Below are 18,817 nucleotides of genomic sequence, written 5' to 3' on the forward strand. Positions count from 1 at the left end.
GCTTTAGAAGCTTTATGTATTAGTATACGTATTTATACAGACTTTGAAATTCATAACAAATTTCTCTAGATAGATGCGGATTTTTTGTATTGTTTCGTATGTATACTTGTGTCACTTTTCTTTCTAACGATATTTAGTTAAAAAGTTCGTCTATATCATTTATAATAGATTTTGTTTTTATTTATATTAATGTTAATTTTATATTAATAAAAATCACTGAAATTGTTAGTATCATCATTATTTAGTATCGTCGAATTTCTTTCTTCTTTATGTTCCATATTATTATTAAAATTCTCTAATAAACATTCAAATATCCTATAGAATATTTCCATTATTTTTCACGTATTATTTGCAGTCATATTTTCCATATTTTATTATCGATAAAGTTTGAGTTGGTTCTTTAAATTCCTATTCAACATTCCAGCTAACCAGTCGATATCAATAACACGTGCCTTTCTTCCTGCCAGGATTTATAACTTATTCAAGCAGAACCTCACTCGACCAGCTCGTTGAAAGCGTAGAATTCGATCAACTTCATACAACTCACATACAAACTGCAGATAATGCTAACAGTGGGAGGAAAATATGAGACTGCAAAGCGTATAAACCTAGTAGTTTATAAAAGCATTTACATATTTACCACAGAAAAATTATATGTATATAGAATATGTGTTATATAAAACATTCTGAAATTTCATTAGCATTGTAATGATTATATTGGTAAAGTTTGAAACATTTCTGAAGATGCACATAGAAGTTACGAGATATTTAATGCAAACATTTATTTAGTACAAATATACAGCATAAATAGTTATCTTAAACATGTAATAAATGGTTATCAAATATCGGGATTTATTAATATAATAAATGTTTGACTATTTTTATAATTAAATATTTTTGTAATTACTGTGAAATATATATGTAATATCGTGATGTAATATGTTTACAAAACGTGGACAATAGAGATGTTAATCAGACAGAAGAGACGATTGTGGCTTAACTTGAACTATTCATACCAAACGTACAGAACACAGCGCAATCCACACTCTCTCGGCAACGCCACTCGCAACCTCCGTCTCCGCTCAACTCGCACTCGGCTCCTCGACTCGCACTCTGTGCTTTTCGACTCGCGCTCTGTTTCTCGACTGACTGTTGTCGCATTCCATTGCCCTTTTCCTAGGCCCACCGCACACGTGTTCTGCAGACGCTCGTGGCCAGGGTCACGTAGGTCTTTTCCACGAAACTATGCACTTGAAAAGACCGATGACACATTGATGGGCCCGACGGCGCCCCGGCTCTCGCGACAATGTTCATAGTTCGTCCGATATTTCCCAGGCCTTTCGTCCACGATACTACATTCGGCCATCCTGCAATAACATCTGCCCTCAGATGTTGCCTTCTATCTCGCTGTCATCAGATGCGTCACTTTCGGCATTTAGGACCCAAGGTTTCATAAAATCGAGGTGTGTGCGGGTCCTTCCTTCGGTACTGCTTCGCACGCTTTCTTCTTTTCTTGTAATTTCGCAGGCTCCCTTCTAGCTTACCTATGTTTCGTTGGGTTAGGCTACAGTCAAGGCAGTTGGACACCACGTGTTCGACCTTTTCGCGTAACCCCTTGAACCAGAAGTCCTTCTTGACCATAGCTTCTGTTTTGGTAACCTCGAAATGCCCACGCTCGTGCGCTTGCCTGACTACCTGAGCCCGCATCGCCTTCGATACTACTATTAGCACATCGTCCTCACACTCCTTATACAAAATATTGTTTCTTACTACCTGCCCATCGGCCTGACTGCACGTTGCGGCGTCCAAAATCCTACGGACTTCAGTGTCCTTGTTCTGTGCCCTTCTCAACCGTGCAATCAGCCCGTCTTCACTCTCCGTTACATACATAGTGCTCGGCAGGGGGTTCCTACTCGGAGCATCTACATGCTGCATACTTTTCCCCGGCCGATGACACACCTGATACTTAATCTCGCCTAGTAACAAGGCCCATCCAGCCACACGCACACACAAATCTTTCTTTCTAACTACACCTATCGGACTCGCATACTCCGAGTCTGACGATTTGATGACACCCTCGTTTGTCCACGCTTCCATCAAATCATCTTCTTCCTTTCTTTCCGACGGCGCCAGTCTTCGCGGTCTTCGCGCTATCGGCTTGTCGCTTTTCAAAACTACTTTTTCGGTTATTCCGACGTCTCGCTTCTTCTCCGGCCTATACCCCCTAACGATATCGCGAATCGCTTCACGATAATGCGGTTCCCGTACGTGTGTCAGGTCTGTTTCGTCGGTCTGTTCTACCGCGTTTACCCTCAGTACATCCGGCGCGTCCTCGTGACCGTCGGTCTGATCGTCGAGTCGTAAAAATGTCACCTCGCCCCGTTTGACTCGCAACTCTACCTGGTCTAAAAAATCGGTACCTAAGAGTAGACTGTGTCTTGTCATTACCTTATTCGAGACAACATGCAGGGTGACAGTAAAGTCGTACCCGTCGACCGTCATTACCCTTGTAAACTCGCCCCAGGTACTATTGCCAGCGGAACCAAAACCATCAAACTTAAGTTTGCAGTTTCCCAGAGGTGGTGATCCTAACCTCACATACTCATCCGCTCGTAGGAACGTAAGGTTACTACCTGTATCCACTAATGCCACAAACCTACAATCATCTATCGCCACTTCCTTCACATACTTCCCCTTTTCGGATCTTGACACTACGCAAGTCTCTTTCGGTTGTGCCGTACACCTCGCTGCAATATGTCCAAATCCGCTGCACTTGAAACACCTAACACCTTCTCCCCTCTCCGGACACTTAACACTTAGATGATCCTCACTACCGCAAATGAAGCATCTTCTTTTCTTCATTGCATCCACAGATTGACTGGGCTTCCCGTTCTTCTGGGTTTTAGCCGACTTCACAATCGACTTTGCTCTGCGACTCTTCTGCTCTTCGTACATTACTAACCTCTTCCTCAACTCTTTGATTGACGTAGCGCCGTACAATACAGCCTTATTGTTCTCGTCGTCTATTATTCCATCCACTATGTATTCCACCTTTGCTTCCTCCTCCATGTCCACATGGCTGGCTATTTCGAGCATACGGTACATGTAAGCCAGACATGCTTCATCACTCTCCTTTTTTGTTTCTTCAAGTTTCTGATGAACTTGCCTACTGTTGACTTTCCTCGAAAATTCTTTCACTAGCCCCCTCTTCAACTCATGCCAAGTCCTGGCATGACACTCGAAGCTCGCAAATATTTTCGCTGATCCCTTCAGCAGCTTCCTTGCATAGACTGCCTTCTGCCCATCCGACCACATGCACGTATCAGCGACTACCTCGAACGACTCGAACCATCGTTCGACATTTTCACCTCTGTTGCCACTAAACGACTCTAATGCATCTTCGACGTCTCTAAAACTCAGTGTCGAACCAACACATGCCCTTCGACAACATTCGTCACGGTCCTGATACACCCTTCGCGTATCTCTCTTGTATTCTCTTGCGTTTTTCTTGTCATCTTCATCCTCACTTTCGTCGTCGCTTTCCTCTTCCGACGATATGTCGTTACCATCCATGGCCGCTCGTAGCCGTGCGCGTAATTCTACTTTTCTTCCCGTCGTTTTTAAACCCAAACTAGCGAGGCGCTCCTTCAACTCCTTCGTATTCATTTTCTCAACATCCTCATCTTCGTTGCAATCACGCTCAGCTCTCTGTACACTTTCTAAATCTCGTTGACCGGTTAGCTCTTCACCGCCCGTCGATCCCTTACGATACGATTGTCCAGCCCTACACGCCCGATTCAGCCTTGCAATCAGCACTGACCTCGCACCCGATATAGGGAGGTTCATTCGCGCGAGCTTATTCCTCAGCTCCTCCAGCGTCGAACCCTCTTCACCCGACAATCGTTCGTCCTCGACGTTTGCCATTTTTCACACTGCACAAACTTAAACAGTCAACGATATCGTCTTTTACCGCACCGCGTACCGGTAAATTCACAACTAGCTCGAATAGCTCTGTTAAACCGTTTCGTTTTCTGTCTTGTACAATCCCGGCTGAGCCCCCAAAAATATGTAATATCGTGATGTAATATGTTTACAAAACGTGGGCAATAGAGATGTTAATCAGACAGAAGAGACGATTGTGGCTTAACTTGAACTATTCATACCAAACGTACAGAACACAGCGCAATCCACACTCTCTCGGCAACGCCACTCGCAACCTCCGTCTCCGCTCAACTCGCACTCGGCTCCTCGACTCGCACTCTGTGCTTTTCGACTCGCGCTCTGTTTCTCGACTGACTGTTGTCGCATTCCATTGCCCTTTTCCTAGGCCCACCGCACACGTGTTCTGCAGACGCTGCCAGGGTCACGTAGGTCTTTTCCACGAAACTATGCACTTGAAAAGACCGATGACACATTGATGGGCCCGACGGCGCCCCGGCTCTCGCGACACTGTTCATAGTTCGTCCGATATTTCCCAGGCCTTTCGTCCACGATACTACATATAATTACGCTAAATAACTTTGTATCTTGTATATAGATTTTTAAATTTACTTAATTGAAACTCTGCATTATAATAACCGTATTTATAATTCTGACGTCATATTCGATATAATTATTATATGACTTTATTACGATCCTAATGAAATTCCAATATATTCATGAATATATAACAGAAACGTAATAATACTTTGTTGTACTAATTATGATACCATCATATATAATAAATATAAATAAATAAAAAGTGTCTATAAATGCTAAGATACTTTTACGAGCCAACAGGCGAGAAGGAAGAAACAAAAGAAAAGAAAGAAGAGAACGAACGTTAATCAGTTTCGAAACGTTAACAACGTCCTTGCGTTGGACGGTGCTCGCGTTTATCGATTGATCGCATTGCGAGATATCGGTCAGATTATTATTATTAATACGATCGTCTGTAATTTATCTTTGCTAACTGTGCCGCACGGAATCTTCGTTTACAATAAATGAGTTGTCGCTTTTGATCGAACGGTAACACGATATGAAATTACAGGGTGACGGAAACAGCTGGGAGAAAAGCGAATACTTTTTCTGCGCGAATAATGTAATGTTAAAGGCAGTAAACCTTGAGAGGCGAAGTGATGAAACGAGTGGTCTCAGAGAAGCTCCTTTACGTCTTCTTCTCCTTTCTGTATCCTTTCTATGAGAATAATATCTCGTCTTCAGAAGAGATCTCCTCGCCCTATCTACGCGTTGTAAAGGCAATACAAACTGAATGATACATATATTTAAAAAACGATATTTTGTTGGTTTTATGAATATTGATTTTTATAACGTGAGGTTCTTCTACTCTTATTTTCTATTAAATTAATGATACATATATTTTAGAATGGCTGTCGCAATGGTGATGATGATAATGGTGATGATGATTTGCGAAAGAAGATGTTGAAAATTACAGACAGCATAAATAATATTTAGATTTCATGGAAGTTGATTTTTGTAATGCGAGGTTCTTCTATTCTTATTTTTCATTAAATTTCTATGTAGAAAATTATTAAACATTTGGATATAACTGGGAGATTATTTCCGTTCATGCGTACCGAGTTACTCGATGGTCTCGTACCGAAGCTGATAACCAACCCAGATTTTCAGGAAAGCGATTAATAGCTTAAAATTTATTCGTGCGAGATAATAATCCAAAATGTAGTTAAAGTTTTTAAGCATTGTTTGTTAGGATTACGAGAAAATGATGAATTAACAGTTATGTATAGACACGTTATATATATGTAGGAGGTCCAGAGCGTATTGGGAAAATTTACGGCGAATTAAACAGGAAATTCCGAGATATCTGCTCAAAATATCTGATTTGTGGAATTATCCTATAGCTATTTTATTTAATAAAAATTAATTCAGGTAATTTTAGAGAATAGAAATATCTGAAACTCGTGATTTAAACGAACGTTCGTCATTTTGGTTTATTATGAATTATAAATTGGTTATTATGAAGCATGAAAAGTAAAAATCAATGGTACAAAGTGATCTTAAATAAGGAAGCGAGTTCCATGGTAAACATGGTTCGAGCATCGCAATTATAATAAAGCAAAAAAAAAAAAAAAAAAGAAACAACCACTGAGCGGTAATTATCAGGAAGCCACTAGTTACAACTAATTGAAGGTGATTTCGGATTAGAAGCAAGCCACTATTAAGTGGCTAACACGGTTGCTTCATTAAGAGCAATTACTCCCTATTTTACGGCAACTACAAATAGACGTTGTTCACTATGATATATTTCCACGTGTTTATCGCATCTTGTCCTGTTATGCGATTAAAGAGTTACAACCTTGTGTTTCTAATTTATTGGACGTATACGCACCAGACATTAATTTCGTCTACGTATTCGTGAAATTGCGAGATTCATTCATCGCGAAGGTCAGTTCAATTGTTCAAGATAACTTCTCATCGTTGTAATCTGTTTTCTTGTACGAAAATAGAGTAATATTTACTTGTCATTGCACTGTGGATATATATCGATATGTTCGTTCAGGAAGTCAATTGTTTTCATCGAATTAGACTCGACTTTCCGTAGAGAATGTTCGTTTCGACATAAATATGTATCTCAGGCTTATCGATCTTTCAATATCTACCATAAATAGCTTAACAAGGTAACACACGCTCGTGCTTGAATTATGTAAATGATCCTTTGACTCTAACGATCCGTTTATTCACAGTTAATTTATGATATTGCTAGTTACGCGTGATTCTACCTTTTGTATCTTTAAGAAATACAGGGTGATTGGTAATTGGTGGTACAAGCGGAAAGGGGGTGATTCTACGCGAAAAAAGAAGTCGAAAATATAGAATAAAAATTTAAAAATTTAAAAATTTAAAAATTTAAAAATTTAAAAATTTAAAAATTTAAAAATTTAAAAATTTTAAAAATTTTAAAAATAACGTCAATTGAGACAACGATCTACAGTGAGATCCGTTATAACGAGACGTGATAAAGTGCACGCGTACCGAGCGAAAATTCAAAGTCGATTTTCTCGAAAACAAAGCCTCAAACGAAAAATTTTTATTCTATATTTTCGACTTCTTTTTTCACGTAGAATCATCCCCTTTCCGCGTGTACCACCAGTTACCAACCACCCTGTATAATTCGTAAATAGAAACGTATTCTTGTCGATAAGTATCGAAACACTTACGGAAATTTAAATGGGCTTGAACAATCATCGGGAAATTATTAAAGTCCTTATTATTAAATCTAAACACGATTTAATCGTAGAACTAAACACGTTTGTTAAATTAATCTATATATTGTATATCTACTTTTTATATATTTGTAACTCAAATTTTTCTTCTTCATATTGCGTTAAGTTGCCCCAAAAGTTTCTTTCGTTTTATATTATTTTATTGAATTACGTATGATCTATTTTGTCCCAATGAATATAATTCAATAAAATAATATAAAACAAAAAATAGTATGCGTCTATTATCTCCTTACGAGACGAAAGAAATTTCTGCGACAACCTAATATATTGTTCCATTCTTTATTCACAGAATATTTCTTTCACAGATGATTCTTCTAAATATTATGTTTTTTATTCCAATATTAGAATACGTTGGACCAAAGTGGAGGACATTCGTGGCGAATATGTCGATCGCAATATTCTTCACATTTGCAACTTGCATTCTACCCTGGATCGCCTATTATTTGGCCGACTGGAGGATGACCTGTATTGTCACCTCAGTTCCTCTTGTTCTAGCCGTAGGTACGCCATGGTTGATACCGGAAAGCGCTCGATGGCTGGTCAGCCAAGGTCAGATAGACAGGGCCATTAAAATCCTTGGTAAATTCGAGCGAATCAACGGCACCAAGGTGCCCGATGACATCTATAGACGATTCCGGGTAAATAAACCGATTACCGCAATCTTTTCCGTATTTTCTACTTTTATGATCTTTCCTGCTTTATGTGCGTTCTATAAATACCAATTTATATGCCTTTAAGCATATCATATAATCATTTTCTTTGAATAGAAGTCTAATTGGGTCTTTTACGTAATGAAAATTTGTTTACAACCTAGTAATTTTATATCTTATTCATCACCTAAATTGCCAGCGATAAATTGCTGTCAATTTCTGTTATTGTCTGTTATTGTCTATTTCTGTAATGTTATTTATTGAATTTGTATATTGTTTTTATCTTTGAAAATTTTTATACAAATAGATTAAACATTTAGAAACTGCTCAGTCTATGAATAGATCATGGCAATATTAACGATATAAGGAGATAATCGACTTTCAGAGGTTTGATGTTTTATAAAGTAAAATGAAAAAATTTGCGACCGTCCAAGTAAACTATTTCGAAAGGATCGTCTCATACAAATATAACATAAACTTTCTTCCGGATTTTATCGTAATCTTTGTACACATAACAGGTTCACATAAATTTGTAAGAAAAACAGACAAACGACATTAACTAGTTAAAAATTTGCTAATAACAGGAAACCTGTGCCAGAATCTGCAAAGAGGAGGAAGCAGACAAAACGTACTCCGTGTTGGATCTATTTAGAACGCCACGACTACGGAATATCACGATTCTATTTATTGTTATTTGGTTCGTATCGCTATTAAACAGATATCAAATAGATTGACGTAAAATCGGAATTGTATCTTGTAAAAATCTCACGAACAGTTTTATATCTTTTGTCTAAAAATACTTCATTTCTGAAGCAAGGAATTTGCTTCTCACATGAAATATGATAGCGTGCTTTTCTTTATCATATGAAATTGTTTTACGAAATATAGGATGGCGATTTCTTTGGTGTTCGATGGTCACGTACGAAACGTCGATAATTTAGGCCTGGACGTGTTTGTTACGTTCACGATTGCTGCAGCAACCGAGCTGCCTGCTGACACGTTCCTCACGCTCGTTCTTGATCGATGGGGCAGAAGATGGCTGGCGTGTGGTTCCCTCGTCATTTCTGGTATCTTCAGCATCTGGGCTTCTGCCGTTTCCAATAGTTCGTACATTTCGTTTTTATATATTCACCCTTCTATATTACTGATCAATCTTCTAAATAACCTAAGTCGATAATTTTGACTTAATCAGACGAATATTTTTCATTCGTATAACATTGTGCTTTTTGAAAGGAAGAAAATGTATATTTTGGAATATTTATAACATGCAAATGCTTGTAGATTATTTGCTACATTGCTAGAATAGTTTCCAAGCCCTATCATGTATCCGTTGTATAGATATTTTATTTCCCCTTCTACTGCTTTGATCATAAGATCGCTTCGTATTTCCGCATATATCAAAGGGCGTTGAACATTTTTGCAAGGTTATTGCAAAATGGAGGATACTATCGAAGGCTTATTGCTGTCACTTGTACGTTCTAACTGGAGTGTCCTTTAAATAATTTGCTTCTTATTAGATCCTTTTTGCAAATAGGAAGATAATATTTTTGGGACGTGAGGATTGTTAAATAAAAGTGTAATGTAATCAGATGTAAATTGTCATTGGAATAGAAGAGTTTGTTTAGAAGAAATGATCATGAAATACACAAAATGTATCGTGCGTAATGTGTAAATAATAATTAATTTCAAAGACAATTAATGAAAATTTTAAATAATAGAGCACCATACTTCCGGTTCCTGCTTATTTTGACACTGTGCAGAATGTCACACGATTGTTGCCTTTTTTTTTTAAAGATTATTCAGTTAAGAAACAAGCACCAATAAAAAAGCAATTATAGTTAATTATTAAAAAATCCAAGTAGGTATTACATAAATAAAATTATCAAGGAAGATATTTATCGTAAAGATTGTGTGCTTATGAAAGAAGTAAACGAAATTATTGTAGCTCCATAGTAATTTGTATGAATCTTTGAATCTTGTTTAAATAAAATTTTCGATAAAAATTTGATTCTATCAGTGAACGATTACTACAGTTAATTACTGGATAATTAAAACAAGTAAGTAAAATTATTGTTACAATAATCCCGACAAATTCGTGATATTATTCAACTAGAATCGTTAAGAAAAAATTCGACACCGTTAGCGAACGCCATTTTACTTTTACTTCACGAAGGCCAACGTTATAAACGTTGAATCAAGAGCAATCATTTTCAATATAAAATATACGCGCGAAAGCTTTTGCTCCCTTTGATAATTGAATCCTTAATTTGCCGCCAATTAAACTCTTTCCCAACCACCTTCGTCTTCTAAGAAACCTTTCATACCCCAAAGAGAAATCCCCTTTTGCACAAACTCGCTTTTTTTCAACCATCGTACAACACGATATGATATTTACACCGTGCAATTTACACGATTCAGATCTCAATCTTGCAAATCATTTCGAAAATAGATCGATGATTAAATCGATTATAAAATCGTCCCTGCAAGTTTTAATTGATTAATTATTTCTTTATTTGATGAAATATTATTTATTATTTAAATATCGTTAATTTACTGGCGTTCAATGAAATTTCTCGTAGAATTAAGTTCGTTTAAAATATTATTAATTTAATGACATTTTTTGTAAGATAATTGCGGTTAGATTTGATCTTTCACGAAATCTACGAGATGATCGCGTTCGATTAATCACCGATGTAGCGCATATGTAAAACATTTAAAACAGTCCATACATAGATGTTTCATAAGTGTAGATGGTTATTTATTACGGTTCTGTGTAATTAATGTTCGTTGCGATTACCACGAACTTAGATAAAAAAAAGAGTATTAATGACGAGAGAACCGGAAGTGACCAGTCCGTGACATAACTGTTATTTTCTAGGGGCTTGGTAACATTTGCATAAATTATTTCGCGTATACTGTAACGCACTTTACGTTACAACGGTATGCCGATGGACACGAGAAAAGAATTTTTCTGCCACAAATTGAATGGCATTTTTGGCGATAATGATTGTGTGGAATGATGATTACTTTAATTGAGATTCTAATCGAGATTCAAGTGATATATGAAGTTTGTACTTTCCAATAGGATACATTGAGAAAAATGTCTTCGAAAGAGAATATGCTATTTTTGAATACACCATTTTTTAATAAGTCTAACAAATTCTGGATCTTTTAATTCACAAGGTTGCAAATCTCCAAATTGTTCAGTCTGAATTTTCGAATCTTCTAGTCTCACGATCTTTGAATTTTCTAATCTTCGAATCATTAAAAATCCTAATTTTCATAGAATTTTCAAGGAAGCTATAAAATAAAAATATAAAATATAAAATAAGAAAATTTGAAAAAGATACATAATGCGTTCGATCCAACACCATTTGCTCATAGTAAAAAAAAAAAAAAAAAGATAAAAGAAATTGTATGCAAAATAGGTAAACGTATTATAGTAAGTATTAGTCAATTATAGCAGATTGCTATCATTATTCAGTAATTATCCGAGTCGTAGCTGCATCTGTATATACATGAAGTATACAACACTGAAAATACATTTTCCTTAACAAAAATACTGAATAAACACATTCCTACGTAGCAACTAGTCAGCTGTGATAAATTGTTCGCTTTGAACAACGATCGACTAAGTTAGCATTGATTTCCGGATTGTGCGTAAACCGTGCAATAAAACGAACACGTGTTTATCACTAACGTTAAGCCAGGACCACCTAAATTAATACGAATTTTCCCATCAGGTACCGTCCTTATTCTGACAAAAAAATGCAAGCGATATTTGTGCATGTAAATAATTTGTCTATGTGTATATATAATAACTTATATGAAAAAAGTATTGCGATATTTCTCGTACATTGCTAGATATAATGATTTTAAATAATTCTGGCTCAAAAATTCGATTAAGAATTACATTGCAATTTCTAGAAAATTGTTACAACATTAAAAAAGCGAGATCCCTTAGAATATGGTATATCAAAAAAATCTTACAACCAATAATTTTACGATTAAAAAATGTAAGAAACCTCCCCAAAGTAATCGATCCGTGAAATTAATGAGAAACGTATGCTCCAGCAAAAGCTACGCGTGAATATTGAACACAGCTTCAAAACCGACCTTTTCCGATTGAAAACGCATAGCAGAGTAGCAATAACTCGTCCACCGACGCACCAATGAAAATGGAGGCTCGTAACGATCGTCATAACTCGAGTGACTTAACGATCTCAGGACGATCGTTATCGACCGATCGCTTCCGTTCCGGCCTGGACGTTTAACAACGATGACAAGCGTGTGTCAAACGTTCTCGGTAACCGGTTACACAAAAGTGCGCACCTTGAACAACTAGTACATCCCAGAACTAATTAATAAGAGCGATCATGGCTAGCATGGATACATATAGTTTGCATACGTGATTTTTCCCTGCGGGGCCAGTTTTTTCGCCTTCGAATCGATCAGGGAAAGCGATCGTGATCGCGATCGAGCCATTGAAATTCATTCGATGCACACGAGATACAGCATAGCGTTTTGATCTCGCGGAACTCGCACAAACTACAAAGTCAAACTTATAGACTCGTAACAGTACAAAGTGGAACGATCGTTTGGTTTCACTTCCAACCGTAAGTCTTCCTATTGATTGGTATTCTTCTTGGTCGTAAGGGAAAACGAAGAAAAGAAAGGAAAGAAATCTGTTATTAATATTGGAATACCATCGTTTTCGAGGAATTATCGTTCTATTTATTTATTTATAATGGCGTTATCGAGTTAATTGTTTCTTAATATGATACATTAAAACACTTATTGTAGTCGATAGAAACAGAAATTTTATTTAAGATTGCAATCCCAATTATCTGATTTTCCTGACGGACAATTTATATGGATCGATTGGAATTCATATAACAAGAGTTCACCAATTTTCTTCGCTACTCATCATTTTTCGTTCGCGTGATACGAGCTCACGTTCAAGTAAGTGCTTCAAATCGGTAAAAGTTCGATTAATTAATCGAGTTCTACCATATTTAACGCGAATAAGCTTTTAAGCGAAATAAAAATTTGTTGTAATACACAATGAGTAAGTTAGATTAATTATCGCTTTATATGATAAAAGTCCATGGTCCAGCGACAACATTGGAATTATTTTTTTCTTATTCATCTTGGAATTTATGATTGTTTACGGCGTTCTTTTTTGCGACAAATTGAGCTCATGGAAGTAATTTCTCTTCTAGAAAAATTGAACGCTAACGCCGTGTGCCAGGATAATGTGCAAGAACTAGTGTACAAAGAGTTGATCATTTTGGCTTCTGAAAGACTATATGAGTCACGGTTGTCCTATTCTTGTTGCTTAATTGCAGTGTTTGACCACCTGTTCTAGAATAGTGAGTTTACCTCTCACTGATCGGCATCGATTGGTATTTTGTAGTACAGTGCTTTGTTAGTCGATCGTGGCATTTAAACATACCAAGTTCACAGAGAAGAAGGCAGTTTTCTAAGTTTACGTTCTTTAGAAAAACATAATTTTGTCATGAAAACGTCCGACCTTTTGATACCCATCTAAATATGTTATACATAGTCTCGATAAATATCACGATAATGGATAAGTATATATAGTCGCGTTTCTATTATAATAAAAGTGAACACTGATGCTATCGAAAACACTTGTATATTTTTAGAAATTCCAAAAACAACAAATCCGATGTCAGTGATTTTGTCTGATTTGCTAGTTTCTAGCGTTAAGATTGAATACACAGCTGGCAAATTTTCTATTTCAAAGATCTATTTAACTTTGTGATTAAACAGCTTTCTACAAAATTTTGCGGATTTGTTAGTTATCTTCGAAAGAATAAGCAAGCTTTAAAGGACTTTGATCTAGTAAGTTTATTCCTCTTCAACCTTATACTTAATCATAAAGTAACGCTATAATTAGAAAATCAACATAAATGGATTTATCATATTTCTTCTGTCTAACCTTCTTTAAAATAATTAGCTGTTAAATGAGCCAGAGTTCTAGGAAATCTCTGATGCTGTTGATCTTCAACGAGATACAGATATCTGACAGATACTATCAAAATTCTATAGACGTCTATCCTTCAACTCTCAGCATACCAATGTTTATGCCATCATCGACGTTTCTTCACAAAGGGTCCTTAAAGAACTTTATGATTCTGTTACTCCTAAGTTACTTTGTACTGTTATATTTTTGTCATAATAGTGCCTACTAGAAATGTTTACCTAGTATATGAGTTTCACTATTATTACCATTCTATCGTATGTTGTACTCGGAGTTAGTCACAGTTTCTCAGAAACGTCTAACTTACTCTTAGTTATTCTGGCACAGACGCTGTGTTTCACTTACTGAAAAAATAAACAAAAGAAGCAAAATGATGTACGTAATATACTAAAACATTGTAAGATACCGTGGTAATTTTTCTATTTCTTGTGTAAATCATTTCAACTTGTTTTTTAATGTTTTTATTCCTAATTGGTACACCGAAATGGATGTAGCAAATGTATATCACGGTATTATCCAAATAGCCTAATATCCGAACGTTCTATTATCCAAACACAATATTTCTTCGTAACGAATGCCCTTTTCCGTTTCAAATATGTACATACGTATGTCGTCAGTGTTCATACACAATGTACTCTTTCCTTGATTTGATTCATTGAATTGTGATTATACGAATTTGGTATGAAACTAGGAAGCGGTCTAACTATCGCAGGAAAATACGATGTAAACGAGAAAACTGGAAAGTGATGTAAGCGCAACAAAATTAGAAAAATACACGATATTGGAGAAGCCAGAGTCACAGACATTAAAGGAAGAAAAACATAATTGAAAATTCTTCAAAGCACGTAGATTCCTCGAATGTTGGCAACGGTAGAAAGCCGCAAGTATTCTGATGTAATGAAATGTTTCACGTAGACGATAATAATGGCGATTTTATATAAATGAAAACAGCAGGCGAAAACTCTAATAAAAAGATATCTTCTCATGCCGAAGCACTCGTGGCACTCGTAGAAGAACTCCGATAATTCGAAGTACGATAAAGAACGTAACTCTGTGTAGTTATTTACGTTGAAAAAATTATCTGATTATGGATTCATAAATATTTAAAGAATCTGTCGATTACTCTTAAACTGTATTTGGATAAATGAAATTTCGTCTTCCTATTATTTCAGAAAAGAGAGGCTCTACTACATTGTCTGCAGTATGTTTCTAATAATTAGTAAAATATCTGAACTAAATAAATGTAGACGTGAAAGTCACTGCACACAAGTATATTAAGGGTCAACACAAATACACTGGCTGTCACATCACGAAGACATTTTAAAGAACTAATAAGGACAAAATTGTTTATTTAACAAGTCAAAATCTCGATCAATTAACGGACCACCATTATATCGTGATATTTAACGAAACTTCCAATCTTAAGAGCCATATATTATTATATTATAGCAGTGTTATAGCAGTCATTGGCTCGGATTTTAATTAAATTGGTCGTGAAAGTGAGAAGAAGTAAAGAGACCGAGTAATCACGAAGAAAAGGTATGTATGTAACTTGATCGAAGCAAATACCAAACTTTTAGTTGTTATCTTCAACGAGGGAAATTTGGTCATCTAAGTAGGTTATCGACGCAAGTGTTAATGAGAGATAAAACACGATTGGAGCAATGAAAGAACTTCATTCTTTTTCCTTCTTCGCAAAATAGCAAATATACAGTGGCTCACATGAAAATATCTGAATATTTGTGCAAACATTTTGTAAATATATCATGTGTATTATGTTCGCGATCAATGAATATCGCAGTAGCTCCTATATGAGTTTTCAGATTGACTAAAAATTTGACTGACCTACAATAGTCATGTCTCATTCCGATACTAAAGAAATTTTTAAATATTTTATGTAACGCATACAATAAAGATACGTAAGTTACCTATGCTAAATGCTGAAATACTTATAGAAGTCCTTTATGGATATAGTAGATATTATAATATGTGTGTTAGGCGAAACATTTTGAAGTTTAATTATCACCGTAATGAGACACGGCTAAGGTAACACAGGTACGGTTATATCGAACAAGTTTTTCCCGATATACTTCATAATGTTCCGTGTAACAGATAACATACATTATACACCAAAGCCTTTTACGACCAGCGTTCAAATACTTTCACGACGAACCACTGTACCAAAATTCAAGTCTCACGCGACACATCGATACGAATGATCGGTGCAAACAAACGTTTACCTTTTCCACGATCGTCCGAGAGCAACGCGAAACTTCACTAGGCGTATCACAAATCTCGTCGTGGTTTTGTTTCTAAAACGAGAAACTCTCTGCAGAAGTCACAGAAATAAAATGAAATCTAGCTTCTTCACTTTTGTCCGACTCGATAAGTCGATTTCGAACAAACTTTACTCTTTTCTTCTTCTTCTTCTTCTTCTTCTTCCGGATGTCTTTTCACTGTTTCAACAGGATAAAACGGAAATTGGAAAAATAACAAAAAAAATCGCGGATCGCAACGACTCTCGTGATCCTGTGATCCAAGTCCAGGACACGTGCTCGATCTCGATCGTCACAATGATCTTGGGTGCACGGATCCTCGATTTTTCGGACGCCGCGCTACATCGTCGTTTAAAAGGGGGCACGCACCGACTGTTCGCCGCGTGGACAATTAGCGGGGCTTTATAGCGTGTGCAAACGAAAGCGGAGCCCCACCAGCGTCGTATGTGCGGCTATTGGACGATGACTTTCGTCCCCGTGGATCGTCCCGTCGACAGCAACGCCGAAGTCGAAGACGTCACTGGAGAACTGCGGGGATTTTACGATTCCAAAGAGCCGCTTCTCCTGTTGCACCGCGACCGTTGGGTTTTCTCGTGACTCGTTTGCACGCTTTTTGCCCTTCTCGCTCTTCTCACTACCATCGCAATCTTCTTTCTCTCTCGTCGCTTTGTCGCGACACGTATACGCGACCGGAAAGCGAGAAACATAAACTGGTAACGCGCAGGTGAGTGTACCTTCCGAGAACGTTGCGACGTTGTTGCATGGTTTGATATGTTTCCTCAAACTGTGTTTGGTTAACTAACTTAATTCGCCTGTTGGTGACTCATGGAAATTTGAGTGATATTACGAGGTGAAGTTGCGGAGTATTTGGAGTGAGAATTTGTGAATTTCCTGTGTTTCACCATGTTACGTATGGTAATTTACAGTGTTGTTTGTATAGTATAGATTGGAAGAGATACAATAATAAGCAGACAGCTAGGCTGGTTAATTGATCAGGAATATTAATTGAGTATGAATTGTTTAGCAAGAAAGAGAAAAAGGTATAATTCTAAGTTGCTTTGCTGCGTACATTGGGATTTATGATATACGAAAGATCGATTTCTTTCAGGTAGGAAAGAATGATTATAAAATAGAAATTATTACGTAATTTTTAGTATCGCATGTTTACCGTGGTATTGAATTCGGCTAATGATATGTGAACTGGAAAAACAATGATCATGTGAATCAAACGTTGATTATCCATCCGTCGAAGCGTTAGTCAGATATCGTGTAACTGATAGTTCCTTGAGTGGTTTCAAAGTCTAACGATGAAACAATTTGAAATAATCGTTCCATTATCGACGAAATGAACGAATTTATCTAATGGGGCTCGTTAATTTATTCGACTTTTAATATTAATTACTAATTGTTATAGAAATTCATTTAACAAATTTGATATAAATTGATTTACCATTAATTAATCGATGGTAGAAAAGAAACGTTGGAAAATGAGTAATATGTAGCTTTAGTTTTACAGATTTTACAAAATAAATGTTACTATTTAAGAAAAAATGAATTTGATGGGGTAAAAGCTATATGGAAATATACTAACGACTTAACGAATTTAAATTTAAAGGACTTTAGAAACAAAGAAACAGAGACAAACTTTAGTTCTCGATGATACTTGACACGTGAATTGATTAACAGCTTGTCTTGCGTGATTAAATTTAATAGGATTAATTGAAAAGTATATCGTATACCGTATGTGAATCATGATAAAGTTGGTTTCATCGTAATTCACACGGTACTCGCAATGATCATTCAATCGGCAATTTTATTGTTCCAACATCACATCATTTACTTATCTTCGACTTGTACAATTCTCTGTGTTTTACGCAATTCTGTTTTTTATCCATCATTTTCTCGCATAGCACTCGAGTAAAAGCGAATCAACCGTTCAGTGAACCATACTTTGTTTCACTATGTTTCTTCACATGGTAAATGTTTTTTGATATCTTTTTCAAATTAAAATTCTACGGTTCTTCGGTTTGTTACATTGTGAACGAAAAAATCAACAGATATATAGAAAAATATCGAGGTTAATCGCATCGACATTTTCAAATTTTTTAACACTCAATTTTAACTTTCTAATAATAACTTTCAAATTTTCAAATTGTCGAACTTCTAAATTTCCGAATTTCCAAATATTCCAGTTTCGATGCGCTCGAAGTTCCAAATATCCTAATTTTGAAATATTTTCAAATCGTCCAAGTTCCAAATTTCCAAACTTCGATATCGCCGGAGTTCTAATTTTTTGACCTTCTATGTTTACCCGAGAGATAAAAAAATTATGATCGGATAGTGTCGATTATGCCAATCGAGGATTACAAATTTTCTATTCGTGCGACCTTCGACACCGAAAATAAATGAGCGCGATATTTCCCGTTTTTATCTTCCTCGAGCCGCAGTTAATTAAATCAATTGTCACGAAAGAACACGGTAGTTTTTCTGATTCCCGAAACAAAATAGCCCCATTGATAGCTTCAGGAAAATTCGCTGAGTAATGAAATCTACTCGCGAAACACGGAGACGCAGGGACTTAACCGTCAAAGATATTGGTTTCAGAAACCCGATACCCTTGAAAAAGAAAAAAAAGAAGAGAAT

The 18,817-nt window shown here is 36.3% G+C and overlaps 1 pseudogene; it reads right to left on the minus strand.

Annotated features, from left to right (window-relative positions):
- Positions 1–16,629, minus strand: part of LOC117164201 (glutathione S-transferase-like) — a 45,676-nt pseudogene extending 29,047 nt beyond the window's left edge.
- Positions 16,630–18,817: the final 2,188 nt, after the last annotated feature.

This window comes from Bombus vancouverensis, chromosome 3, assembly GCF_051014615.1.
Source record: "Bombus vancouverensis nearcticus chromosome 3, iyBomVanc1_principal, whole genome shotgun sequence".
NCBI classification, from domain to species: Eukaryota; Metazoa; Arthropoda; class Insecta; order Hymenoptera; family Apidae; genus Bombus; species Bombus vancouverensis.